General features: G+C 38.6%; 2 protein-coding genes across 11 annotated transcripts in view; one reads left to right on the top strand and one right to left on the bottom strand.

Annotated features, from left to right (window-relative positions):
- The window catches only part of MAPK10 (mitogen-activated protein kinase 10), a 589148-nt gene extending 581235 nt beyond the window's left edge, over positions 1 to 7913 (bottom strand). The window contains exon 1 of the mRNA XM_020902101.2: positions 7570 to 7913. The gene's annotated coding sequence lies outside the window, so the exon portion shown is untranslated. The remainder of the gene's footprint in view (positions 1 to 7569) is intronic.
- Positions 7914 to 8185: 272 nt separating this feature from the next.
- The window catches only part of PTPN13 (protein tyrosine phosphatase non-receptor type 13), a 218767-nt gene continuing 199479 nt past the window's right edge, over positions 8186 to 27473 (top strand). For 5 of the 10 annotated variants that reach the window (XM_070458176.1, XM_070458174.1, XM_070458177.1 and 2 more), the window contains exon 1: positions 8186 to 8648. The gene's annotated coding sequence lies outside the window, so the exon portion shown is untranslated. The remainder of the gene's footprint in view (positions 8649 to 27473) is intronic. The other 5 variants (XM_070458182.1, XM_070458179.1, XM_070458181.1 and 2 more) reach the window with 1 other exon arrangement.

Genomic DNA, 27473 nt, shown 5'->3' with positions numbered 1-27473 from the left:
TACAGAAAGACAAATTGTTGCCACAAATTACCAGAAGCAAAAAAACTGGAATATACTAGACAAATATAGAAGTACTCTTAAAGTCATATTACTGTGCTAGTGTCCTTAGGTTCCATGTTTCCTGTAACATAAAACAAAACAGAAAATTGTAGCTTTTGCATTTGGAAAGAGTTTATGTAAAAAAGGCAACCTGGAACTCAGGGTCAGAATCAAAGCAGCAGGCTCACGGTCAGAATCAAAGACTGGCCCAGCATCAAAAGATTTGCTAATGAATGTATAATGACAGATTTTTTTAGTAAAAGTAAAGCACTTAAATTATATATGTATAATTTTTTTTACACTTTCCTACTTTAACTTTGTAGATGAACTAAAGGACTGCTCAGCTTCAACTCTCTTAAGATAAACTTCCTCTCTTCGTGTGGTTGTCAAGTGTGGCAGGTTCAATGTTTCTCCCACTACATGATATTCTAAGTTGTGAGAGGGCCCTAAACTGGTAACCAGTTTCCATAAATTAGATCATTTTCCTCTTACTTTTTCTTTTAAACATTACAGAAGAGAATGCAAAAATCCAGGCAATCAACTTTTGAGGAATTTCTTACAAAGTGATGCTTTGTTTCATTAAACATTCTGATTCCACCTAACAAAGCCTTTAGTGATCAACTTTCCTGTACAGTGGCGCACTCTCACTAGACTTTAGTTTATGTTCTTTGAGACAGAGCATAAACTAGGAAGCTTAACTTCTGATTTGGTTTCCCTTTCTGGGAACACTTAAAAAAAAAAAAATCAAGATTAACAGTCATGAACCCTAAGGAAAGCCCTTTAGGTCAGATTTAGATGACAGCATATTCATATTAAATTACCTTGTGTGTGTTTAGACATGGCCAAGTTTCAAAAAGCAGAAGGGCTATGCTTATTTGCCATACTCCCTTCAACCAAAGTGAAGAGGTGGTTCCAAAACTTGCCAGGACAAGTAGTAGAAATGAGTCAGAGAGGACTGGCCCTGGTAAAAACTGTGAATTAGGCAGCTTGACTTCAGCGCCACACCCCTTGAGTACTATATTCTTCTCTGCCCCTCCCTTGGTATCAATAGCCCTGAGGGTCACCCTCACACCGCTTACCTCTTCCCACCAAATTCCTCTCTCACCATTCCTCTTCTACTCACACTGAAACTAGCTTCCCCTCATTCCTCTTTCCCCTTCACTAATTAAAACTTACCTCCCCAGTCTCTCTCACCCTCAGGGTTTAAAGTGACAGCTATCTGATCTGATAAATCAATCACAGGAATGCCAGAAGAGAGAAAGTTGGAAGGGAAAGCAAATTTAACTTTACACTTCTGAAGTTAACACCTTGCAGTTTAACTCATTAGTGACTAAAAGTGAGAATTACCAGCTGAGGCATTCAGGGGAGAGAAATATTCTGAGTCAGGTGGAGCACCTGGCAAATCAAGTAGGAGGAAGTGAATGCTTTTAGCCTAACATGGTACCATTCTTCATCTGAGTGGCTAATAAGTCGCGGTCAAGTTTCGGGGCCAGGGTTTCCCTGGTAGCTCGGTTGGTAAAGAATCTGCTGGTAAAGAGACCCTGGTTAGATTTCTGGGTCGGAAAAATCCCCTGGAGAAGGGATAGGCTGCCCGCTCCAATATTCTTGGGCTTCCCTTGTGGCTCAGATGGTAAAGAATCTGCCTGCAATGCAGGAGACCTGGGTTCGATCCCTCAGTTGGGAAGATACCCTGGAGGAGGGCATGGCAACCTACTCCAATATTCTTGCCTGAAGAATCCCCATGGACAGAGAAGTTTGGCATGCCGTTGGCATGAATGTTGAGTTTTAAGCCAGCTTTTTCACTCTCCTCTTTCACTTTCATCAAAGCCTCTCTAGATCCTCTTTGTTTTCTACCACAAGGGTGGTGTCATCTGCATATCTGAGGTTATTGATACTTCTCCCGGCAATCTTGATTCCAGCTACAACCAAACAGTACAGGGGGAAATTAGAAAAGAACCAAGAATCTGGTTGGCGAAGAAAAGCAGAAGTTACAGGAGCACCACAATTACATTTTTCTGACAATCCTTCATAGGACTACCTGACCCTAGCACCTAATAAATACTTTAGAGATTATTTATAATTTCTGTCTCATTAAGTTTAACACTACTTGCAAATATGTGTACAGTTTTGGTTGTTGCTGTTATTTGATTTTTTAAAACAGTGCTGTAAAGTTTACAAATAGCTTTCATACACGTATTTCATTTACTTCAATTGAACATTGAAAGAACATTACAGGCTAGTACTCAATGGACATGGGTTTGACCAAATTCCGGGAGATAGTGAAGGACAGGGAAGCCTGGCATGCTGCAGTCCATGGGGTTGTAAATAGTCAGACATGACCTAGCAACTGAACAACATGTGGAACACATCAGCTATTCTTATTTCCTTCGCTTTCAAGAGGAAGAAAATCAGGCTCAAATGAGTTCGGTAACTTGCCAAGATTTGTACTTGAGTCTTCCAAGTGCAAATGTTGTGCTCTTCTGTTGTACTGAGCTACCAGGCTGCCTCCCAATGCTTAGTTACCTTTGCCGTTGCTGTCATGTAACTCCTCATCCTAGGGGAATTCTCACATTTTAAAGAGAGTTCAGCTACCACCAAAAGAAAACAACCTGCTTATTCAATGGAGCTGAGGGTAATTGTAGTCTTATCTGGTTTCCATCACTGCATTTTCTTGCTAGCTAATTCTTGGTTCACTTGGAGGTGTTAGTACTGCCTCACAAAGTCTTCCTTAAACACTGTCAGAGTTTGTGCTCCAATTACCTGCTCATGTTTTGGTGGATTACTTATCTTGCTTCTGCTTCTTACCTGAGCAAAGTTCCCATCACAGTCCTTACTTTGTAAGCAAGAAAGGATAATATGTTCCTGGGCTTAAAGGGGGCAAAAACACTAACACAGTTGGTACAAGCCAGAACACAAATATTTCATACTGAGATGAACACAAGAAGTCAGCTGGGAAAACACTGCTACTTACAGATTTTGATTAGCCTAGAATTCATTTCAACCTTTTCAATTCATTTCAACCTTTAAAAGGTGATATTTTAAAATCACTGGCATTTAAAGCACACAATAGCAAAATTTTGGAGAGATATATATCCTTTTCTGAATTTGTTGAAATGTTTATTAGATACTTTCCCAAATAAACAAAACACATATTCTTGGAATACAGTCTCAAGGAGACTGTTATGGGGTGATCCCTGGGTCCCACAGAAATTATTTCTTAGGATGGTCCTCAAAGTAATGAACATTCTGAGGCTCACGGACCATGTTGTCCTTGTTCAGTTGCTAAGTTGTGACCGAACCTTTGTGACTCCATGTACTGCAGCATGCCAGGCACCCCTGTCCTTCACTATTTCCCTGAGTTTACTCAGATTCATGTCCATTGAGTTGGTGATGCTAAGAATCTCATCCTCTGTCGTCCCCTTCTCCTCCTGCCCTCAATCCTTCTCAGCAACAGGGCCTTTTCCAGTGAGTCAGTTCTTTGCATCAGGTGGCCAAAGTTTTAGAGCTTCAACTTCAGCATCAGTTCTTCCAATGAATATTCAGGGTTGGACCATGTGGGAGCCCAATTAAATCTGTGTTATGGCCAGCTATCTAATTTCTTTATTGTTAGTAGTGATAAACTATGTTAACCATTTTGTTTATAAGTTTTAATAGAAACTAGCAAAAGAGAGATTTTCTTTCATCTTTTAGAGAAAAATCAGGTATGCTAGCCTCTGAATTACCACTGTCCTATAGGACTTCTCCGGGAATTGGTGATGGACAGGGAAGTCTGGCGTGCTGCAGTCCATGGGGTCGCAAAGAGTCTGACATAACTGAGCGACTCAACTGAATAGGACTTCTCGCCATGATTGAAATGTTCTGTGTCTCTACTGCTCTGTATCTGTGCTATGCTTGAAACACCACTAGTTCGACTGAGGAATTGAATTTTTAATTTAATTAAAATTTACAAAAAATTTTTTTTCATGATGAAAACTTTTAAGATCTACTCTCTTAGCAACTTTCAAATATACAATAGAGTGTTATTAACTATAGTACCTTTGCCATACATTATATCCCCATGAATTTATATATCCCCATTACTTATTTTATAGTGGACAGTTTGCCTTTTTTAACCCGTTTGGCCTTCTATACAAAAGTAAACAATCTTGTGAAGATTTTAAATTAAAACATTTCAGAAATGCAATTTTTTTCTGGATTTCTAATTCTTGTAGAAACCATTGGTAACAGTATAAATATTGCCATATATCAATACATAGATATATGTACTTTTGAACAGAAATAAGATCATTTTGTATGGCCACTTGATTTTGTCACCAGGTAATATACCTGAGTAACCATAGTTAACTTAATCATTCCACCATTATGGACTTTTATTTTGTTTTTAAATTTTATGACTATCAACAATACTAAAAAGAATATTCTTTTTTTTTTTCTTTTTGCCACACAGCATGTGGGATCTTCACTCCCTCCCTGACCAAGGATCATGATTCCTGCATTGGAAACCTGAAATCTGAACCACTGAGCCACCAGGTAGGTCCCACAAAGAGATCATATCTCTGGTCATGGGTATAAATATTTTTATAGGATAAATTTCAAAAAAATAAGTAAAAGGATATAAACATCATAAATTATGAAAGACAATGCAACTGCACTCCCAAATGGAATAACCCAATTTATAATCCTACCAACAATGATGAGACAGTACCTATTTCCCGTGTTTTCACCAATACCAGACATTACATCTTTAAAAATATTTTTCCAATTCAATAATTGCAAATATTTAATTTTTAGTTTTACTTCTCTATACAGTTGTTTTATTTTAAAATATTTATTGCTTTTTAAAATTTCTTTTGTAAATTTTCTATTTATTGCATTTTTACTCTATAGAAGCTTTACATGGTTATGTAGTAAAATTTACAAATTCTTTTAAGGTTTTGGGGGACAAATAGGTAGTTACTGCTACCACCAAAATAAATTCCATATGGATCAAAGAATAAACTGTGAAGGCTATAAAAGTTCTAGAAGAAAATATGGGATAATATCTTTGGTAACAGAAAATAGACTGGCTTGTAGACATACAAAAAGATGCTCATAAGAGAATCAAAAGTACAGATGTAATGTGATAGCATTTTGTATCTATTAGATTGGCAAAGTTCAAAAAAGTTTAATGATGAGGATGTTAAGAAACAGAGTGCACTCTCAAAATTTCCATCTGTATTAGGATGACTGTAACTTGTACCACTTCTTGGCTTTGTCCATCAAAATGTAAAAATGTTACTCTAACTCATCTTTTATTGCTTCTGAAAGTTTTTCTATTAGTCCTTAGAGTTTGCATATAATTTGCAAACAGATGACAATCCTAACATTTTCAGTGTTTAATTTCTTGTTTCTGTTCCACACCAGTGGATAAAGAATCCACCTGCATTGTAGGAGATACAGAAGACTCAGATTAGATCCCTAGTCCAGGAAGATCCCCTGGAGGAGGAAAATGGCAACCCACCTCAGTATTCTTGCTTGAAAAACCCCATGGACTGAAAAGCTTGGTGGACTATAGTCCAAAGAATGGGAAAGAGTAGTTCACAACTGAGTGACTAAGTCCATTCCATGTCTAATTTCATTGGCTATCATTTCCTTACATAGACTGATGGTGGGCATTCTTGGCCTTGCTCCTGACTCCAGCAGGAATTAGCATAGTGGTTCATTATTCAGTTTCTGACTTTGATATAAAATATACATTCTTCAAAACTGTTTATTAAGGAACAATGCTGGATTTTACAAAATCCTTTGCAGTATCAATTAAAGCACACAATTTCTCTCCTTTGACTTAATATAGTCAACTATATAAATAAGTCTTCTATTACAGAATCATTCTTATATACTTGGCATAATTCTTAACTTTGGCATGCATTTGTAATATAGTGCTAGTTCTATTAATATTGTACTTTAATTTTACATTATATCCAAAAAGAAGATTAAACTATAGATTTCTCTTTTGTGTACTCTATCAGGTTCTGGCGTCACAGTCATTTATTTTTAAAACCAGCCTTTCAGCTCATATAAAACACAAGGATCACTGGGAAAAAGCCTGGAGGGCAACCACCTGAAAAGGCCTTAATGCATACACACACAGACACCCACAACACTTTAGTTTTTCTAACTACTTTTGTGAAAATTTCCAAACCATACTCTTTATACCTTCTTTCTGACATGAATGCATAAGTTATCCCAAGTATTATGGATATCGCTTTTCTTTCTAATAAATGCAAGAACTTTTCTTTCAGTAGCAAAACAGAGGAAGGTGTTCCATGAAAGCTTTTATTCTCACAAAACGACCTCTCCCACTCGACCTTCCCAGCCCATACTTAGACCAGAACATTTAAAACCTCCTATTTCAGAAAATGAGGGAAGGGCTAGGGAATTGCTCCAATCCTTCATTTCCGTCTCTAAGTCAACTGGCCTGATCTTCTCATTGTTATTTACTTTCATCACTCTATTCCCGCTGTTGCATTTTGGTTTTACATTTTTCCTGCAAATAAATGTCTTTCCTCAGCTTTGCTTCCTTCATCCCACTCCCTACCCTTCCAAGTCCAATTTAAATTCCTTTCCTCCTTAATCTGACTAATCCAGCCCATTCTACATACCACAGACTTGCTCTCGTTGACTACTGTACTGCATTCAGTGTCCGGCTGCACATTCTGGCTATAATCTCAAATTGTTTCAAGAATGCTAGTTTTCTTTCTTAGGCTTTGCGTTTATCTCCCTAAGGGCAGGGTCCTTATCTTAAAATTCTGCTGTGCATTTTCTATTGTGTTTAGTGCTGTAAGTAATCACACTCAGCCCACATTTGCAAGGCATATTCGACTGAATACATCCACCACAGTTATTCATTTAGTAAATGAGATAATGAAAACGCAAGTGCTCGCCAAAGGTAAATCATTATTATTAATTCCCTCATTCATCATACATGTACAGCAGCCTCAGGGGCTAAGGAGCCTAAAGATTGCAGCTCTTATTTTGCTTCAGATCTCTCCACTTTGGAACCAGCCAAGAAGTTCAGATTCATCTAGGGCTTAACACCGGGGGTCCAAGAATAACTTAACCTTCAGTTCCAATAGTACCGGGTTTACCTTATACTTCTGAGAGTAAACCCAAATTTTTGAAACTCAAATGATGAGATATCCTTTGCTCATGAATTCAGTAAGACTTCCTGGTTAAACTGTGGACATCTAAATCTTTTAGCTTTCAGGAGGGTCATAGCTGCTAGGACATACTTTTACCAAGCTGTAATATGTAGTTCTATAGAAAAATGGGTGTCTTTATTTTATTCCATTATGTCAAACTTTTTACTTCATTTTTTTTAACTTTAGGATTATCTGAACTTCAGAAGGAAAATAACAAGATTTTACATACTTGTTATTATTATTATTATTTCAAAAATATGAGAATGTGAGTTTTCCTGAGGGCATCTGGGGTTGACCAAGTGTTCCAACTCATCTCTGAGGATCACTTTACAACTGTGGGGAAACTCACCGAGCTGTTTTCGTCGACCCCGCCATTTCCAAGTTGCAATATTGCTGCAGGGAACTGGCACAGCCCCGCTCTTTCTCGCATTCTTCTCCTCACCCTTTCAAAGCCCAAATCCGCCCGGTGAGAATATGGAAACAAGGCTGGAGACAGGGGAGGGCAAAGAGAGGGGGAGGGGTTTATTTAGTTTCACAGAGGAAGAGCAAGGCATTTTCCCATTCTCCCTCGCATTCCCCAGGGCCATAAAGTTCTGTTTCCGAAGCTGGAAGTGTGGCGGCGGTCGGCGACACTTTCAACTTGGCCTGAAATTAGGAGTCCACCCCGGAGGGGCTAGGAACTTTTCCTGCGGGGCTATCAACCTGAGCTTCTGGCAAGACAGAAGTTCACGAAAAGCCAGGCCCAAGGCACCGGTTGTCATAGGAACCTGGGCGCCGGTCTCCTCGGCGACCTCGTCTCTAGGGAGGGGGCGGGGCTGAGGGGCCGTCGGGCCAATGAGGTCGAGGGGACGGCGGGATCGGAGATCCGCGGGGCTCCAGGAGTCAGAGAAGGGTTGATTGACAGGGACTGGGGCGGAACCGGGCGAGCGCTAGAGGTGGAGCCCGAGTAGAGCCGGGAGCTCCCGCAGCCGCGGCGCGGCCGGGGTGACACACCGGGATTACCGCCCCGAGAGACAGTCGTGGCGGGCGAGCAGCGCTCCCCGGCTTCCCTGTTTGCCTCAGGCGTATCTCGGCAGCGCTCGGAGCCGGCGGCCGGGGTTAAGCAGCCCCGCTCCGGAGGGTTTGGGGAAGCCCTTGGAGGCGCGCGGGGCAGCCTAGGTTGCGCTAGCGCTCCGGGGTCTGGCGGTCGGCCGGGGTCGCCGCCGGAGCGGTGTTTCGGAGGCGTGGAGGAGGAGGAGATGCTGCTTCTCTTCCCCCCCTCCCCAGGCTCCTTCTCCAGCTTCTTCGGCCCACGCCCGCAGCCGCTTGGGGGAGAGGAGGTGGTGGCTCTCGGCGCCCGCGGCGGCTGCCCGCGGCCCGCCCCGACGCCGCGTCCCGGCTGCCCTTGCCCCGTGCGCCAGTAGCCGGACCGCGTCTCCGGACGAGCGGGTAAGGACGCGCGCTGCCCTGGGCGCTGGGCTGGAGGGGCGCAAACTGCCAAACAAAGTGCGCCGCGATCTCTCTTCCTCCTCTCTCTGTTTTGTTTTTTTTGTTTTTTTGCTCCAGCTCCTCAAAATCAACCTCTCTGTGGCCCTGGTGGAAGGAACTTTTCTTTGGTGGGCCTGGTGGGGGTAGGAAGGATGAGATGCTGTTTGCTTGTGAACTAGGTAGATCCGCCTTCTTGGCGGAGGAAAGCCGGATCCTTGGGAATTAAACCCCAGAGGGGATGAGTACAGAGATTGTGGGGCAGCCGAGAGTGACATTACCCGCATCGTGCTACGCCAGCTCTGTGCGTGCCGAGGGAAGGGCTCCCGGAGTCTGTTTCTCATTTCTGTAAATGATTGTGGACGTGGTGTGGTTAGAGGCCGCCCAGAAGAATGTGTATATGTGAGGGTTCGAAGAAGAGGGGGTGGGGTGGTGGGGAACAGAGAGCAGAGGGACGGACACTGCCTGATGCAAGCTCTTTTATTGCTCTTCTGTGCGTTCTGGAGTTAGCCACCCCTCTCCTCGCCGCCACCCCCCCCCCCCCCTCCTCCCCGCCTGTGCTCTTTGCAAGATGCTGTAGTACCGAAAGCTAAAGTTTGGTAGAGGCAAGAAAGTTTTTACGAAGTTTAATTTCCCTGTATTGTAAGTATATTGAAGAAGGAGGAACTGGGAGAAATATTACCACTAAAATAGATTTACAGCAATACAGTTTTCGTTGGCCTTACGCAGAGATGATCGACTCCTCCACGCACTTGGGCAGCTCATCTGTTCGACAGCCTGTGTCATTTTCGTTTAATTGCATCTTTGAAACAACAAACGCGGTGACTTCATAGGGAGCTTCCTGGAGCTGAGTTTACCTCTCAGAAAATGGGGCAATCGGGTTTGTTTTCAAGGTGGGGACCTAAACAAAATGTAGGACACCTGATCTGTGGGTTGACGGGCACAGGTAACTAATTAAAACGATTTTAAAATTTAGATCTACAGAGGCTACTAAAGAATTGGGGGGACGGGGTGGGGGGAGGAAAGAAGTTATTGCATTATGAAACAAGCCTTGGTATTTTCCCAAATTCTTGATGACTGGGTTGGCAGGGTCAACGTGAAAACTTGCTTCATGCTCATTGCTCGCTTGTGTTGTGCTGTGGTACAGATTATTTCTTGTGTTATCATCAGCATCAGTAAGTTCTTGTATGTATTGATTCAGTAAATTCGCACAGAGGCGAATGGACTGCTTTACGATCCAGTTTTAAGTTTAGTTTACCTTTTTCATAATAACTTTGTGTTCTAACTTTGATGTTCTAGCGGCTTTGTGGGAGTATGTGTGGGGGAGATGGCAGAATGGAAGCAGGAGTTAAATAGAAAAAACATCTAGGTTAGTTATTAAGAAAAGGAACTAATTTGTAGTGTGTTTCACTTTACAAGAACTTATTTTTTAGCTCTTATGTAGTTTGTCTTGGATTAACATTTGTTCCGCCAAAACTTTTACTTGCATGAGAAGCCCACTTATTTTTAGGAGAGTGATTACCATCATTTAAAAATATTTATAAATGGCTTTTCATGTCACAAGTAGCGCACATACGCAAACCATAAAAATCAGTGTCAATTGCAAGGATGGACTTTGATACTATAATGGGATCAAAAGTTTTAAAACCTACATTATTTTTTCTGGAGGCATGCCTCAAATGAAAAGTGAATGTGAGAATTAACTAATCAGTTATTTTCAGTAAATGATAGGTATCAGTCTTGAATGGAATTTATGTTGTTTTTTTTTTAATTAAGAAGAACAGGCCAAATCCTTGCTTTGTTCTACTTTAGTAGGTCAAGGATGGAATGAGGAACATTGTAACTTCTCCTGTATCAGTTGAGTGTGTATTTTTTCAGCTCATCTTATGGCCCAGCCCAGACTTAACTAGAGAAAGGGATTGCTGGGGATAAGCCTCTGCTGCTGCTCCCTTTTTATTTTTTATTTATTTGGACAAGATTTTGTAATTTTTAAATAAACTACAAAACACTTTTGTGGTGCAACTAAGTTGTAATTAATACCATTGAAATCAAAAGGAAACAGTGTCATACCTCAAGCCTGTGAATCTAGAAGTTAACTCCTGTCAACATTTTCTTATTTTTGGAATATGCTTTGGGAGAAGTCTGTGCCATGAATTAGAAGAGTGGGTTGAAGGTTTTCTCTTGTCAGGCCTCTGATGTAACCAAGTGTGACTCATTTGAGTTGATGTCCCTTTGCAAGGCTGGGGCCTGAAAAAGGAGAAGGGATATTGGGTCTCAGGACTGAAGAGTTAGTGCTGATGGGGAAGGGTGAGGGTCTCTGCGCTCTTTCCCATTTTTTCCACTGACAGCTTTTCTTAATTTGAAACTTAAGAACAACCCAGGAACTGCATTTAAAAAGCTTTTAATAAGCAAATTATTATAGAACGTTTAATGGTCTAAGTTAAATTAAAAGTAACATAGTCAGTGTAAATTTGTTTATTGTTGCCCAGGAAATCCTATGGACAGACTCACTGTAGGTATGTCACATCAAAACTGTGGTCTGTAATTGACAGAACTTACAGGTTGCAGGGGGAAGGATGAGGGAAGGGGTGGTTAGGGAGTTTGGGATGGACATGTACACATGCTATATTTAAACTGGACAACCAACATGGTTCTACTGGGTAGCACAGGGAATTCTGCTCAATGTTATGTGGCAGCCTGGAGAGGAGGGGAGTTTGGGGGAGAATGGATACATGTATTTGTATGGCTGAGTCCCTTTGCTTTCCACCTGAAACTATCACAACATATTGGCTATACTCCAATACAAAATAAAAAGTTAAAAGAAAACAAAAAACTGGTCTGTAAACTGCTCTATCAGGAAAAGTTCCAGTAATCCTGTGAGTCTAGGGGGCAAAATGAAAACCCCTGTCTTATTACTGTTTAGTGTCAGGCCCTGTGACTACGCAGCCTGTACGAAGGCTGGATGACAGTAGCTAATCGCTTGTGAGGCAGTAGGAGACCAATTATTTAACTTCTTAAGGTAGAAGGACAGCAACTCCTATATGGCCTAGTGCAAAGGCTGGTGGAGATGTGAACCACAGATGAATGTGGTTTTTCCCCCCAGGGTTTGCTTAGGAAATACAGGAACTGGTTTAAGCACCTGTTTAAGGATGTTTGCCTTAGCCTGTGCTCCACCACTGAATCCTGCTTTTTCTTCATTTTTCTTTCTTTGATTCCAGTATGAGAATTTATTGAAACAGACTTCCTGAGAGAGAATTCTGCTGTAGTGTAAAGAATGTGGACTTTACTGTTTGAGAAACATGTGCCCAAATCCTAGGGAACATCTTTATCTTTATTTTCCACATCTATAATTTAATAATACCTACCTCTCATAGTATTTTGAGAATGAAATTAATAATATATATAAAAGTGGCAAGTACAAATTGACAGTAGTTTATTTCCTCCTTTTTTAATCTCTTTTACATATTTGAACAACATTCAGTAATAACAAAAACTTATGCTGGTACACCCAAATTATTCCTGAATGTTTAGAACATGTAACTCACCATGGTCCTCAGGGTGAACTTGAATCTGGATTGCTGAAAGGCCCTCTTGCCTACCAGCAAAAAAATATCTTTGGTTGTATACTGCATCTGTGCTTATTAAACAGTTTCTTATTTTCTTTCTAGTTTAGTGATACTCTGGTTGCATGATAGAATCACCTGGGTGGCTTTTAAAAATCTTAATGCTCAGGACTCAATTCAGACCAATTAAACTAGAATCTTTGGGGTTAATACCCAGACATACATATTTTTGGAAGCTCCCTAAGAAATTACAATGTGGAGCCAACTTGTGAACCAATATTCTAGTCCTCTCTAGAAGGTTAGCATAGAAAATTCGATTCTCACAAATGTAGCACCAGTATTGTTATATTATGTACTTTCCTCTACATAAATCACAAGAATTTAAAGAAAATAAACTTACGTCTCTGTGTATATACCCATCTACAGGCTTTTTACTATTTGAATCAGAATGTAAGGTATAAATATTTCCCTCCAGTTCCTTAAAGCTGCACATGTTAAATTTAAATTAATTTAATTAGATATCATTTAAAGTTCAATTCCTTATTTCACTGAACAATTTTTTTAAACCATATTATTGAGGTATAGTTGATTTACAATGTTGTGTTTAGTTTCTGACTCAATTGTATATATATTTTTCATTTTTTTTCCATTATGGTTTATCACGAATATTAAGTATCATTCCTTGTTGTTTATGCATCCTATAATAGTTTGCATCTGCTAATCCTAAACTCCCTCCCCTCACTAACCAAATTTTAAGGGCTCAGTAGCTACTTTTGGCTAGTAGCCCCTGTAGCGAACAGTTCGGCTATGGAACATTTCTGTCACCACAGAAAGTTCTGTATTACTTAGAGATTTTGAAATTTGTATTCCAATTTCTCCGTTGAAATGAGATATATGTGACATATATATAGTCTTTCTGTCAGATTTATAATTAAAAGTATATATAGTATTATTTTTGAGAGTTTTTTTAAGGAGCAATGCCACATTTTTTGATGCTAATATTTCCTTTCTTCAGGTTCTTGTACCTAGTTGTGAGGTTTTCTTTCGCCAAGTTAACTGAAAGGAGGAACTTGAGTGTCCTTGTTTGTCATTTATATCAGTATGCTCTGAATCTAAACAGTTTCAGGAAACAGAGAAATTCATCAATTCAGCCTAAGTGCTGGAATTTGATTCAAGGTTTTTCTTTCTGGAGAAGGTTCTTTTTTTCCTTTGGCAAATGAAGTCTCTTAGTTGTCATATATGATATGATTGAATTTTCCAACAGAAAATCATCTTTAGTTTTAACATGACCATGCATGAGAGACTTTTTCTTCCCAAAAGAAAAAAATCCCCTTTAACAAAAACGAGGTTCCTAAACAGTTTGAGATGTTTGAAAGCTAACGCTATGTCATCAGTTTTAGTGGTATTTGTCACTTGTTAACTACTGAGGCACAACTTAGAGGAAACTGTACATGTAGTTCATCTCAGCTGCACACTCCCCTCCCACCCTCCCACCCCCCGCACCAAAAAAAGTCAGTTTTCCTTATTGGCTTAGGGTTTTAGGCACTTTTTCTAGAAAAATGTAATTTCTAAAATAAGCATTTAAACTATTAAGGGATTATTTATTTTAGGTCTTAGTGTAGTAAAATACCTCTCTGGAATATATAGTGTTGAAGTGAAGAAATAATCAGTATTTTGACCCAGGAGTTTACCTGATTGTAAGATTTTGAATGATAAATTTATTCCCTCAGAGTCTTTCATATTCTTGACTTGGAGGTATGATTTCTTAGGATTATTTGAATGCAATATTGATTAAAGTCATTCCTCACACAGTCTATTTTGATTTTACTCTTACGGCTAGTTTCTAGAAGTGAAGGAATGAACTTCAGACAATGATTCAGATGTAACATATATCAGTTTTCTAGGTACTGTGTGAAAATTTACAAAAGCTAAAATGTATCCTTGTAGCTGTACTTCATGAAAGCTGAAATAGATGTTTCGTTAAAAAAAAACCTGATCAGCTATATTTGAGTTAAAAAAAATAAAAACATTTTAGATTAAAAAAACTGATAAAAAATTTTAAATATAATTTAGAAATATTTGATTATCAAATGTAAGCTATCTAAAACTGTTTTGTGGTTATATACCGTTTAATTGAGTTCAGTCAGAACTTTGAAATTCTGGCAGTGCTTTGAGGTATATAAAAATAAATAATAACTAGGATGTGTTATTACTTGATACATGGCAGTATTGCTATTTCAGTTATAATTCAAGTCAACACATACTTCAATGTTCATTGTTACATAATTCTTACACTTACAGAGAAATCTAGACTGTATTGTTTTCCATTATTAAAATTTAATGGAAAATTTCAGTTTTTAAATAAAAGAAAATACATTTATGTGATCACATATACTTGTGTAACTGAAGACAAAGCAGAGCCATATTTTTTAAAAAAAGAATTCATCTAAATCTTTCTGTTTGTGCTTAAAGACTTTGTCTAATTCAAAGGTATTTTAAAGCTGTATTGAGGTCCTGAGGTTTAATTTAAAAATATATGATACTGTTCTTACACCTAAAGGGATTTTAAAGAGTCACTGTTGATGGACCAAGCCAGTTGAGTGTTTTTCTAGTAGTAACAGTGATGACTCTGGAGTGATACCCTTATTGTGATGACCTGCTCCCTTTTTAGTTTTTCTGTATTCAGTAAGTATACATTGAGTACAATAAGTGTACATTACATTAAGTTCAGTAAATGCCTCTGCCAGGCGCTCTGCTAGCCACTGGTGATACACAGAGGTCACATTTCCAAGCCTGCAGATAAATGGAATAATCTGTGCCCACAGATATTTAATCATCTGAGATCATGCCAAGTAAACCAGCCTGTTGACAGGATTGACAGGATATATTGACACAGAAGAGTTGTGAAGATAAAAATGAAATGATATGTGAAAACCTTACAAACATCTGGGTTGAATAGGATTGAAATCAGTTGAAAACTGATTTGAATAGACATAAATTGTTTTTAGATGCAGTTGTGCATGGTGTTGACCATTCCTCTTTGATTTAGAGATAGTATAGCACAGAATTTCGACCATGGACTCTGGAGCCAAGCTGCCTGGGTATTAATTTCTGTCTCTGATATACAGGCTCTATGGCCTTGTGCAAATTTTCGCCTTTTTTCCATCTACAAAATAAGGATTATAGCTAAGCCTCTTTTATAGGTTTGTGGTAAGGATTAAATGATTAATTTATTAAAACATGTAAAGCAACAAAGCAGTACCTAATACATGTTGTTGTTCAGCCGCTAAGTCATGTCCGACTCTGCAGCCTCAGGGACTGCAGCGCAGCAGGCTCCATGGGGTTCTCACCTAATGCCTATGGGTATTTAATAAATGTTAGATTATTATTTTTGATATACTTACATTTTACTTATAGCAGTTTGTTTTTTTAAACATTGGGTAAAGGTAATATATGAACTTAAATGTATTTTTTTGTTTCAGAGTTCATGGCCCTGCTTGTTCCTTGGGTTACATGTTTGTTTCTTCCACTCATTACTTGGACTTATTTGTTACCTGTTATATGTTATGTTATATGTTATATATATGTTATATATAATATATATATTATATAATATATGTTATATATATATATGTTATATGTTATGTGTTACTTCGTGGTGAAAATAAATGTTATTCTCTTCAAACTACTCTTTTTTTTTTTTTTGCCATGTCTTGTAGCTTGTGAGATCTTAGTTTCTTGACCAGAGATTGAACTTGGGCCATGCAAGTGAAAGCACAGAGTCCTAATCACTGGACCACCTTGGAAGTCTGTAAACTACTCACTTTTAGAATCCTACATCTGTTTTGAAGTTACTTTTTAGATCATGTGACATGTGGCATATATCTTCTCTGAGAACGGATCTGATTCAGCTAAATAATACATTCATATTCTAGTAAGGTGAATGATTAAGGAGGATTTACTAATTTCAATTAAATTGGAAAATGATTATAAAGTAAAAAGCAATTTTTAAAATGAAACTGTGAACATGATTAGAAAGGAGAGTCCTAGAAATGTCTCTGATAATGTGTGTGTTGGTCCCTTAGTCATGTCCGACTCTTTGTGTCCCCATGGACTGTAACCCGCCAGGCTCTCCTGTCCGTGAGATTCTCTGGGCAAGAATACTGGAGTGAGTGCCGTTTCCTTCTCCAGGGGATCTTCCTGACCCAGGGATCGAACCTGGGTCTCCTGCATTGCAGGCGGATTCTTTACCATCTGAGCTATAGGAAAGTCCAGAAAGGAGAGTCCCAGAAATGTCGCTGATAATACTGTATTTGAAACCAAAGGTATCTATCCTCCCAAAGTGTCTATTTTGAAAGTTAACACTCTCAAGATATGTAAATTGTTCGCAGTCACACAAACAGAGATATTGCTGCAGTCCGTGGAGTCACAAAGAGTTGAAAACAACTTAGCAACTGAGGAACATGTTGTTATGCACTTAGGAGTAAGCATTTTGTAACATAATGTAAAATTCTTGAGTAAGTATTACTGGATATTTATCCTGTTACTGTGTGCGCTTTTAGACCCTTTAATATTCTAATATACCTTATGAATCTCCAATATAATAACATATACAGTTGTCCCTTACTATTCTCCAGGGGATTGATTCCAGGACCCATAGGGATATAAAAGCTGTGGCTAGTCAAGTCCCTTATGTAAAATGGCATAGTATTTGCAAATTACCAATGCAAATCCCCCCATATGCTCTAAATCATCTCTAAATTACTCATCATATCTAATACAGTGTAAGTACTGTGTAAATCATTGTAAATTCTATATAAATCCTATGTGAATACTTGCCAGCATGCTGCAAATTCAAATTTTGCTTTTTGGAACTTTCTGAAATGTTTTTCCCCCAAAATATTTTCCATTTGAGGTTGGTTGAATCTGTGGTTGTGGAACCTGTGGTTACAGATGGTCAACTGTTTATCATTTTCATTTCTTTGACAATTTAACTGCAGAATTCATAATGCATCTCTCATAACAGGGGCACTGACTTGGGAAATATTCTGTGTGTTTGCCCTATCCAAGACCACTGCAATGATTTGTTTTGCTTCTTCCAACTAGAAATTGCATTGGGTTGCTAGTACAGAGACCTGGTATCACAGTGACCTAAAGAAGATTGGGATTTTTTTTTTCCTGTAACATAAAATCTTGGCATAGTACTCCAGAGCTGCTGGATGACTTGTTTCAAGAAATGGCAATGAACACAGACATCTTTTTTTTCTTCTTTACCTCCTTATAATATGGCTTTCACCCTCACGATGCCCTCATGGTGACAGAATGGCTGCTAGCATTCTATTAAAAATGTTGTCCTTCTAGTTAGACAAAATATGGAAGAAATGGAGGAAGTGGCAAAAATAACAAAAGGGGAGTGTGCCTGCCAGCTGAGTCAGATCTTCTCAAAAAATTTTCTTGAATTCCTTACCCAGTGCTGTACATCATGGGATGCTGGAAATTGTTTTTTGCTGGGCACTTGGTTGTCCCCAACCTGACAACTGAAGAGAGTAGATATTGGGGATTCAGTTATTGTTTTCTACAGATTTCCTGACACCTGATCTCCATTTGTTTCCAGCTTATGGAATTTGGTTGTAGTAGGTATGGATAAATTATAGGTCCTATGCTGGGTTTGGGGGTGAATACCGGACTTGGTTTTACTGACTTATTGCTTGATAGCTAACACATCTATTATGCTAATTAAAGTGCCTTGACCTAGAAAATAATTAAAAACTGGGTTTACTGTCTGTGGAGTCTAGTTCACAGAGATTGTTTAGTATTTTATACTTTGTGTGGTTTGGTACTTAATTCCTTGTAATAAATATGAATCATTCATACAATTTTTCTTATTTAACCTACCATTGAAATATTAAACTGAGATACCACTAACCTTTAACAGGACAAAGTTAATATATTTATGTCCATTCTTAAATGTTTAGCTTTTGTGAAAACTAAATATAGGCTGTGTCATAATTTGCTATTCACATTCAAACAAGTTTGGAAGCATAGTATAGTAGAAAGAACACAGATTTTAAGTTTAGATAGTCATTGGTATGTATTTTAGATCTTTTAGTAATTAGAGTCATTTTGGGTAAGTGATTTATCCAATCTGTTTGATCTATAAAATGGAAATAATATCTCCCTCAGAAAGTTCCATGAGGTTTATTCCTGAGTCATTACATACATAAAATGCCTGGGCACAACCCGTTGATTCAGTTAATAAGAATTCTTTACCTTTCACCACCCTTTTCATCTGTATATATTGGACAAAATAGCAAACTAAGAAATATGACTAATTATACTGAGAAAAAAGCATGGCTTATCTCTTTCTCCACGCAGATTTTAGCCTCAGAAGTATGTTTTGATTCGGTCACTGACTATGCTTTGGTTATCAGATGTTTTCCAAGTAAGATCTTTTTAGACATAGTAGCTACACACTGGTCACTTTAAAGCTAAAATGGTTGACATCTTAAGGGAAATAAAATGGGCAAATCTGCCATGTCTCCTTGAATATGTGAAAACTATGGAAACTGGTAGAAAAAAATACCCACAGAATTATTTGGCAATAGTTAAAATAGCAGCAATTTAAAATGTTTTACAAGTAGTATAAATTTTTATTGTAATGGATTTTTGTTTCTTAACTAATTATACAGCTGTGAAACATTTGACTGACCATTCTGTGTTCAGAATTGTTTTTGGCATATTGAGGAATGGGCTTCCCTGGTGGCTTAGTGGTAAAGAATCTTCCTGCCAGTGCAGGAGACACAGGTTTGATCCCTGGATTGGGAAGAACCCCTGGAGAAGAAAGTGGCAACCCCCTCCAGTATTCTTGGCTGGGAAATACCTTGGACAGAGGAGCCTGGTGGGCTGCAGTCTCGAAAGAGTCAGCCATGACTTAGCGACTGAACAACAACAGCATTGAGAAATACTAAAAAACGAAAGGAAAATGGTTCCTACCAAAAAAATTTAAAATCTAGGTTTAAACAAAAAAGCAAATAATAAAGATAGGAAACCATTATATTACAAAACAAGCAATACAGTACAAGTTTTAAGAAAGTGTGGCTCAGTCAAAGGATTCACTTGGGTAGAGATTGATCTGTCTTGGAGACATTATTATTATCTGGGTGCAAGCGTGGTGTATCATTTGTTGTTGTTAAGTTGCTAAGTCATATCCGACTCTTGTGACCCCATGGATTGTAGCCTACCAGGCTTCTCTGTCCATGGGATTCTCCAGGCAAGAATACTGGAGTGAGTTGCCATTTCCTCTTCCAGGGGATCTTCCTGACCCACTCACTAGATAATTTTAATAGTGAAGATCATTTGTAACTTTTAGTTTAAGGTTAGAAGTAATGATCTTATTAAGGTGTGGTCATTAAGAATAGTTTATGACCCACTCTCCGTTCCATTCTTAGTGCATTTAAAAATTGTCCTTTGGTTTGGTTGACAACTGTGTTTATAGAGCCCCAAACTCTTGGTGACTACTAACAAAGTTTCTTTTCTTCTCCTTTGAATTGACTCTTTCAGTAGGCTTGCGTGCCTTGTATGTGGTGCTGTAGAAGGGAGATAAGAGAACTCCAAAATTTCTAAATTTTCATTTATCATACAGTTTTAAAATTCATTTGCAATATAAACTGATTGACATTTGCTTTATTTGGAGAAGTGGAATTTATATTCTGGAGTTCTTTGAAACATAAAATCTCTATTCACCCTTTCCCTTAACTGTTTTCACAGCTTTTTTTTTTCCACTTAAGAATTGCATGGCATTCTCATGCAAATAGATGATCATACAGTTTTTCACTCAGTGAAAAGTTTTGTTGCTCCACAAGCTTTAATTACGGTAGCAGGTAAAGTGTGCTTTATTACTTTTAGGTATCTTATTTTTCCAAGAGGCAAAACATGTGTATTGAACACGATTGAAAAGTACAAACAGTAAAAAGTCAATCATCTTTCTTGTCCTGTCTCCAGGTCCCCTCTTGGGGTGCTTTGCTGTAACCTTCATTTTCAGTAATGTCATCAGAGCCAGGAGGAAACATTAATGAATGATATACCAAACAGATGGTTTAGTTTTCCTTAACGGGAAGCTTTACGTGTGCCCTCTTAGTACGCTAAAAAGTTCTGTGCTTTTGAAAATAATTTATAGAAAGTCTTCCTTTTTTATATATTTAACAGTTCATTTTATTTTTTAAATTTTCTCCCTGCCCCCAATTACCTCATTAGTCAAACATGTCTCATATTTTTGACCTGTTTATCTCCATTCTTTTGTTACCAGTTAGAAATCTGTTAGTAGTAAAAGCAAAGTTGAATGTTTTACTGTTAACATACCATTTTGTTTGTTAAGTTGAACATTTTCTTTTAACTGAGGTTGATAAATATTTGGTACAGCTGAAGTTGGATCGTTTTGCAGTTGAAAGGGCAACTTAAATGTATTTCAGTTCTTTTATGGAGCATTGAGTTACAAAGAAACCCTGGTATATAGAAATATTTGGTATATAGAAATTTGCTTATTCTTCTGGTTTTCTTGGTTGATGCATGAAAACTGAAGACTATATATGTACTATTACTTTATACCCAAAGTTCAAATTTATTACCTGCTTAGAGTGCATTGGCAGAAAAAGAGCATACTTTTCTGATAACATTGTTTTAGCTCTTTGTAATTGTGCTGTCTTTTATGTGTACCTTTTGAAACAGGCAAAAGATAGGGTAGATTGTAGTTTCTAAATGCAAGCTGTATCTGAATTATCTTATGAATTGGTTAAAATAAACATTTTGTGATGCTTCATAGACCCCCAGAAATTTATAGTTTAAAAATGTACTCCACATACAGCTTTCCTAAAATTGGTAGAAAATAAATATGCTTTTTATTGTATCTTTTTAGGAATCTTATCTTCCCCCTTTAAAAAAAAAAAAACATTTTCACCATGCTTTTATACATTTGTTTAATAAGTTAAAAAATATAAGTTAATTTGTTGGGATAATGTTATACATACCCTTCAGTAGGTATCACTAGCCTCCATACCTGTAGGGCCAAGAAGGGTCAGAGATAGTTGAGGGGGAGAGGAAGACAATAATGAATGATAGATATTGTGATGAACGAAAGGGTTCAGACTGTAGCTAACATAGACATCTGCTCCCCACCTGGAGTCCTGCCCCATCTCCTTTTCTCCCAAGATTTCTATATGACATTTCTCTAATTTGTGAAGTTTTCCAGTTTATAAATACTGACACAGTTTCACACTTTGGAAAATATGGCCTGGGCCATTGCTTTCCAGGAGAAACACAAGTCTGCAGGCCAAATAAAGCCCACAGTATGCCACCCGTGCCCTGGATTCTTTTAACTACCTTACACTTGTATGAACTTGCCATATTTTGTTTTGACATTTATTAAGGGATAATCATGATGATAATGCTTCCAGCTCTCTGCCTTGATTAATATTTCACTTTAGCATATTAGTTATATAAACATTGGATTTTTGCGTTAGAAGAAAGAAAAGAATAAGACCGCTTTCTAAAATGTGTCAAGGACAGTGTCTGTGTAAATATATCAGAGACTTGGTTCCATGATGTTTCTTAGCAAAATTTAGTTCTCAATCCCTTTCTTTCTCAAAGGCTGTCCTTCTTCCTTTTGCCTGCCTGCACATCCAGTATCTTCATGCTCTTCCCATGAATGTTCTTTTCATTTGCAAGAATTATGAAAGAAATTCTTGGTATAGAAACTCTGCAGAAAGAAAATCATTCTGTGACTGACTTAAGCTGTACAAACTTCTAGACATTCTTCACTATAGCATTAAAATTCCATAGCCTTAGTACTATTCCTTTCAAATGTGCTTTTTAAACAGAAGAATGACTGCCTTTAAGGCAGCTGGTGAAAAGACTCACACAGAATCAGTCTAGAGGGGCAGGCTCATAACCATGAAAGATTTGACCCCAAGCCATCAGGAGGGATGGTTGAACTGAGATGGCATTTACAGTGGCTCAGTACAGAGAAATAAGCATAATAAAGCAGCAGAACTTCCGCTTCTAGCCCAGATGGAGTAACAGGGACAAGATTCTGTCCACAACAGCTAAAACACGAACAAAATGTTGGAAACAACCATTTTTAAGCCACTGGACATCAGGCAGTGAAAGACAGTGATATCCACGAGAGAGAGAACTAAGGTGAACCTTCGGATTGCTCAGGTCACTGACTTGAGAGCGTTTCTAGGCTGTGGTGCAGGGGTGGGAAACCAGGTGGAAAATGGTATACACCCTGAATTCAGCACTTACTTGGAAAGTCTGGAGAGACTAAAGCAACCAGAGTTACCAGGACAGAGTGACAGAGCAGAGAGAAGCCCAGAGGGGTTCCTACAGCAGGCCCTGCGGCGGGTCCTCTTTGAGTGTTCACCTGAGTGCTCTAAACACACGCATGTGAGAAAACTTAGGGACTGTCGAGGAGCCACACAGAAGGAAAAAAAGGAACAGTACTTGTGGATGCTGGCAGGGCTGGGAATGGTGCCTGTTCCCACAGGCCAGGCCGGAAGCCCTCAGGGTCCACAGGGTGTTAGATAGGGGACACAGAAGAACTCACCCCGCCCAACGAGCCCCAGACCTGCATTGCTCTGGGCCAGACTAACACATCTTAAACATTAGACCTGAAAGGATCAGACTCACAAGTTTCCAAGTAATTTAACTTCATCCCTAAGCAAAACTCAAGAATGTGTATAAATACATTCAGTATCCAACAAGATGAAATTCACAGTATTTCGCATTCAGTCAAAAATTTCCAGGCTTTGTAAAGAAGCAGGAAAATATGACTTGTAATGACAAAGAAAATAGACTGCACACAGAGGTTAGAATAGCCGAAAAGTACTTTAAAATAGTTTTTTTTTTTTTTGTATTCTGCTAAAACTTTATGTCCACAGAAATTTGAATTCCATGTAACTAAAATAGTTTTTATAACTGTATTCCATATGTGCAAAAATTAGTAGGAACACACTGAACTTCTCAATATGAAAACTAGAATGTCTGAGATGAAAAATACATGGGATGGGGTTAATGGCAGAGTAAACATTACAGAAGAAAAGATTAGTAAACTTGAAGACATACCAGTATAAAAATGATTCGAAGTGAAATACAAAAAGGGAAGTAGTTTTTAAATTAACTGAGCATCAGTTGTGAGATAACTTGAGGTGGCCTAGTATACATTGAATTTGAGTCCCTAAAGGAGAGAAGGCCATGATGAAAAAAACACTTGAATAAATAATGGCTGAAACTTCCAAATTTGATGAAAGCTATATGCATGCAGGTTCAGAATCTTAATGAAGCCCAAGCATAAGGAACATGAAGAAAATTGCACCAAGGCACATCATATTCAAACTGTTCAAAACGTGATAAAGAGGCAGTCTTAAAAGCAGCCAGAGAAACAAAGAGGAATAAGAATAAGTGTGACAATATATTTCTTGTCAGAGACAATGCAGGCAAGAAGACACTGTAGCAACATCTTTAAAGTACCGGAAGAAACTGCCAATCTAGTATTCCCTACTCAATGAAAATCTTTCAAAATTGAGGTTAAATAAAGACTTTTTCAGAGATAAAATAGCGGAAAGAATTCATTACCAGCAGATCAAAGAATGAAGTTCCTCAGGCAGAGGGCAAGTGATACCAAATGGATAGAAAATAAAATGCTAACTACATTGGTAAATATATATGATATTTTTCCTGTTATTTAAATATGTTTTAAAGGTAATCTATAAAAGGCTGAGAAAAGTAGATTCGTAGGCCCATTCTACATAAGAATCCCAAAATGCAAAAATGAAATAATAATGGCTAACATATTTTGGCCACTTACTATGGACAAGAAGTTTTATATCATTTTTCTTTTAATCCATCTAACAGTCCTTTAATTAAGTACCATTGTTGTTACCTTGAGGAAAGTAGATTGTTAGGAGGCTGAAATAACTTGTCCAGGATCACACAGCTGTTAAATGAATGAGCAGGAACTTAAATTCATTCTGACTCTAAAGCCTAGATACTTCACCGTTTTCCTACACTGCCTTCCCAGGGAAGGAGCAAAGAGTATAGAACATGTGATCATAGGTCAAAGAGGATGAGGAAGGAGTCAAGGAGGAAGGAATAAAGAGGAGCAGGCAGACAGTTTGGCAGATATCACCAATTCCTTATGTATGTATCACCAGTTATTTCTAGTTAGATGGTCAAGGCCACTCAAGGTGGCACTTTTCTTAAATTTTATTTACTTATTCACTTGGCTGCATCATGTCTTCGTTGCAGCAGGCAGGTTCTTTATTGTGACCCACAGGCTTCTCTCTAGCTGTGGCAGGCAGGCTGAGTAGTCGTGGTGTGCTGGACTAGTTGCTTCAAAGCGTGTGGGATCTTAGTTCCCTGAGCAGGGATTGAACCTGGGTCTCCTGCATTGTCAGGAGGATTCTTAACCACTGGACCATTAGGGAAACCCTAAGGTGACACTTTTAACTCTAATATTTTTTTAATGTAAAATTTACACAGATGTGGGGAGCCAGTGAATTCAGATGTCTTTTGTTTTTAGCTTCACATAGTTCAGAATGTGCCCTCTGGAGTTATGGAAGGGAGGTGATGAACCTCTCTGTTCAGGCAGCCAGCTGTTGTATCCCTTCAAGTAGTTCTCACCAGTTGGCTGGGTTACAGGCCCAAGATATTTAATATATTTTCTCTTTCATTTTTAAATAACAGTTGTAATATTTTAACACTTTACTTAACAAGGTTAGCTGCTGCTGCTGCTAAGTTGCTTCAATCGTGTCCGAATCTGTGCGACCCCATAGACGGCAGCCCACCAGGCTCCCCCGTCCCTGGGATTCTCCAGGCAAGAATACTGGAGTGGGTTGCCATTTCCTTCTCCAGCGTGTGAAAGTGAAGTCGCTCAGTTGAGTCTGACTCTTAGCAACCCCGTGACTGCAGCCTACCAAGCTCCTCCGTCCATGGGATTTTCCAGGCAAGAGTACTGGAGTGGGGTGCCATTGTCTTCTGCAGCAAGGTCAACTAGCCAGAAGAAAAGCTAATTTGACTTGTGCTAGTAATAATAGTGATTAAATCAGAGGGGAATGGTTTAAAAATACCTATGGATAAAGATCGGTACTTTTTAATGTACTTTTATTATGAGTAGTAAACTTCTTTTTTTAAGAGGTAATTTATTTTAAACAAAATAACAATATAGTATGGAGGTTGTAGTATGAGATTCCCCTGGTGGCTCAGACAGTTAGGAATCTGCCTGCTATGTGGGAGCCCTGGGTTCGATCCCTGGGTTGAGATGATACCCTGGAGAAGGGACTGGCTACCCACTCTGGTATTCTTGCCTGGAGAATTCCATGAACACAGGAGCCTGGCCAGCTGCAGTTCATGAGGTTGCAAAGAGTTGGACATGACTGAGCAACTAACATTTTCTTTTTTTCACTGTGGAAGTTAAATATATGTAAAAGTAAAATGCATGGCTTTGGCCCACAGGTTGAGAGTGGAACAATAAAAGACAGTTGACCCTTGAATAACACAAGTTTGAACTGCATGGGTCTACTTATATGCAGATTTTTTTTCAGTAATAAATATTATAGAACTATGTGATCTGTGGTTGGTTGAGTCCATAGATATGGGGGAACCACATATATGAAGGGTTGACTGTAAGTTATACACTGATTTTCAACTGCACAAAAGATCAGCCCCTAACCCCTGTGTTGCTTGAGAGTCAGCTGTGTACATTGTGGCTTCTTATGAAATGGTGTAATATCATGTGAGGATAGACTGGGATAAGTCAAAGATGTGTGCTATAAAATGTATAGCAGAGGTTAAAATAACAAAAAGTCATAGCTAAAAGCTAACAAAAGAGATAAAATGGAATCATGAAAACTGTTGTTAATCCAAAGGCAAGAAAAGAAAAAAAAAAAGGTGAGAAGAAAAACAAATGGGACAAATTTTAAAAAAAGAGCAAAACAATAAATCCAACTATATTAATAATCACATTGAATGTAAATAGTTAAAACACCCCAGTTAAAAGGCAGAGCTTGTCACATTGCTTACAATTTGGTCTTGATTTTTAAATCCAATCTTAATTGATTCAGTTCAGTTCAGTCTCTCAGTCATGTCTGACTCTTTGCAACCCCATGAACCGCAGCACGCCAGGCCTCCCTGTCCATCAGCAACTCCTGGAGTCCACCCAAACCCATGTCCATCGAGTCAGTGATGCCATCCAACCATCTCATCCTCTGTCATCCCCTTCTCATGCTCTCAATCTTTCCTAGCATCAGGGTCTTTTCAAATGAGTCAGCTCTTCGAATCAGGTGGCCAAAGTATTGTAGCTTCAGCTTCAGTATCAGTCCTTCCAATGAACACCCAGAACTGATCTCCTTTAGGATGGACTGGTTGAATCTCTTTGCAGTCCAAGGAACTCTCAAGAGTCTTCTCCAATACCACAGTTCAAAAGCATCAATTCTTCGGTGCTCAGCTTTCTTTACAGTCCAACTCTCACATCCATGCATGACCACTGGAAAAACCATAGCCTTGACTAGACAAACCTTTGTTGGCAAAATAGTGTCTCTGCTTTTCAATATGCTGTCTAGGTTGGTCATAACTTCCCTTCCAAGGAGTAAGCGTCTTTTAATTTCATGGCTGCAATCACCATCTGCAGTGATTTTGGAGCCCAGAAAAATAAAGTTAGTCACTGTTTCCATTGTTTCCCCATCTATCTGCCATGAAGTGATGGGACCGGATGCCATGATCTTAGTTTTCTGAATGTTGAGCTTTAAGCCAACTTCTTCACTCTCCTCCTTCACTTTCATCAAGAGGCTCTTTAGTTCTTCTTCACTTTCTGCCATGAGGGTGGTGTCATCTGCATATCTGAGGTTATTGATATTTCTCCCAGCAATCTTGATTCCAGCTTGTGCTTCCTCCAGCCCAGTGTTTCTCATGATGTACTCTGCATATAAGTTAAATAAGCAGGGTGACAATATACAGCCTTGACGTACTCCTTTTCCTATTTGGAACTAGTCTGTTGTTCCATGTCCAGTTCTAACTGTTGCTTCCTGACCTGCATACAGGTTTCTCAAGAGGCAGGTCAGGTGGTCTGGTATTTCCATCTCTTTCAGAATTTTCCGTAGTTTATTGTGACCCACACAGTCAAAGGCTTTGGCATAGTCAATAAAGCAGAAATAGATGTTTTTCTGGAGTTCTCTTA

The sequence above is a fragment of the Odocoileus virginianus genome, chromosome 29 (genome assembly GCF_023699985.2).
Source record: "Odocoileus virginianus isolate 20LAN1187 ecotype Illinois chromosome 29, Ovbor_1.2, whole genome shotgun sequence".
Classification (NCBI taxonomy): domain Eukaryota; kingdom Metazoa; phylum Chordata; class Mammalia; order Artiodactyla; family Cervidae; genus Odocoileus; species Odocoileus virginianus.
This window is presented reverse-complemented; position numbering and strand designations above follow the sequence as displayed.